The sequence below is a fragment of the Gymnoscopelus braueri genome, assembly GCF_963280865.1.
Source record: "Gymnoscopelus braueri genome assembly, chromosome: 6".
NCBI lineage: Eukaryota > Metazoa > Chordata > Actinopteri > Myctophiformes > Myctophidae > Gymnoscopelus > Gymnoscopelus braueri.
In genome coordinates, this window is record NC_137607.1 from 1,352,450 (window position 1) to 1,354,949 (window position 2,500).

A 2,500-nucleotide genomic window follows, 5' to 3' on the forward strand; every position below is an offset into this window, starting at 1 on the left:
CGCTTGTTGTTTATTTAGTTGTTTTATTATAGATATTGTTATGATTAGTCGATTACACTTATTTGTTTAGCTCAATGCTCAATTATATTTAGCTATTTTGTCTCATCTGTTTTAGGAAATAGTAGCTGATATACTGCACTTTTACCTTAGCGCTAGGTATATACTCTTGGTTGCTTGTTTTTGCAGAAAATGCACTAAAGACTTCTGGTGATTAGTAGTTTTCGTTCCCTACCTATGTTGAATACACTTATTGTAAGTCGCTTTGGATAAAAGCGTCTGCTAAATGACTGTAATGTAATGTAATGTAATAGGGGGCATTTCGTGCAAATGTGCATTTACAATTTTGAAGACCAGTCCCATTTTAGTTGTTTAACCCTGTCTTCCACCCTGAGCCAGCCTAGGCTGGCAAAGTGAGTGGAGAGAGGTGGGTCATGGGCCCCAGTCCGTGAAGTAGTCGAATCAGTTTGTTTTGGGAGGTTTGAAGCTTAGTGTTCAGTGACATTGAGGTGGTGGAGTACCAAGAGGAGCAAGCAATGAAAAAGGGTCTGAATCAGGGCCCCTGAGACGGGTTCTCTGTGAGGACAGACATACATACACTGTACATGGACAGTAAGACAGCTGAGAGTGAGACAGTGTAGGAGAGACAGACAGTAGGACAGCTGAGAGACAGACAGTGTAGGAGAGACAGACAGTAAGACAGCTGAGAGTGAGACAGTGTAGGAGAGACAGACAGTAGGACAGCTACTGTGCGGACATGTTCCTGTCCGCACAACATCTGAAAAGATTTATTTAGATGTTTTTGTTATGAAAATAGCTGATCTACGCGTTCTGCTATTTTTTGAATAGCTGAAGAATAGAATAAAATGTACATTGGACAGCTTTCAGCTCCTGCTCATTAGTTTAAACAACATAGTTGTACTCATGGTTGTTTAAAACTCCACCTAAAGCACGGAGCAGCATTTAATGGCACATACTGTCGGGTTAAACCCTTATGTATGTACAAAACCATTCCTTTTTTACTATTCAGCCCATTCAATCCAGGAACGCATCTGTGTCATTTTAGATTTGTTTGGCTATTCAAAAATAGCAGATCTACAAGTTCATAGCGTGGCACTCGGGATCTCTTGTTATAGATACACACGGAGATAGACGGGAACGCCCAGGAACGCCCCACTCGATTTTAGCTCGGGGGGAAAACAGAACGATCTGCCTCATAGAGTTACATCATACACGATCGTTTGGATCACTTTCAGAGCTATTTTATGGACGATAGAAACATTGTCAGCCAAGAAAAATCCATCAGAAGGACAGCTGGAACACAATCGTCCACTCGCCCTCGGAAAAGTTGACTTATTATTAAGATATATGTGACTAAAAAGACCAAACATTGACAATCTATGAGCTCACAGCGCGTCGGAACGCGACGCGTTGTAACTGTGAGCTAGATTGGCAAATGTTTGGTTTATGTTCCCCCCAGAATACGTAAACTGGGGTTCATATGGTTTATCAGATTATCTTTATATCTTATTGCATGAGTCAAGTTTCAGCACAAGCACCACTGAGACCGGAGATCTGTTTCCCTCTCTCTCCATCTCCGTCTGAATGCCAAAACACTCGCCCCAAAACACAGTCGCCCCGGGGCAAACCCGCCGGGATTCACCTGGTATTCCTAAACTGAACCTCAGTAAAACTATGCCTAAACATAACCTTATTCCTAAACTGAACCTCAGTAAAACTATGCCTAAACATAACCTTATTCCTAAACTGAACCTCAGTAAAACTATGCCTAAACATAACCTTATTCCTAAACTGAACCTCAGTAAAACTATGCCTAAACATAACCTTATTCCTAAACTGAACCTCAGTAAAACTATGCCTAAACATAACCTTATTCCTAAACTGAACCTCAGTAAAACTATGCCTAAACATAACCTTATTCCTAAACTGAACCTCAGTAAAACTATGCCTAAACATAACCTTATTCCTAAACGTAACCTCAGTAAAACTATGTCTAAACATAACCTTATTCCTAAACTGAACCTCAGTAAAACTATGCCTAAACATAACCTTATTCCTAAACGTAACCTCAGTAAAACTATGTCTAAACATAACCTTATTCCTAAACTGAACCTCAGTAAAACTATGCCTAAACATAACCTTATTCCTAAACTGAACCTCAGTAAAACTATGCCTAAACATAACCTTATTCCTAAACGTAACCTCAGTAAAACTATGCCTAAACATAACCTTATTCCTAAACTGAACCTCAGTAAAACTATGCCTAAACATAACCTTATTCCTAAACTGAACCTCAGTAAAACTATGCCTAAACATAACCTTATTCCTAAACTGAACCTCAGTAAAACTATGCCTAACCATAACCTTATTCCTAAACTGAACCTCAGTAAAACTATGCCTAAACATAACCTTATTCCTAAACTGAACCTCAGTAAAACTATGCCTAAACATAACCTTATTCCTAAACTGAACCTCAGTAAAA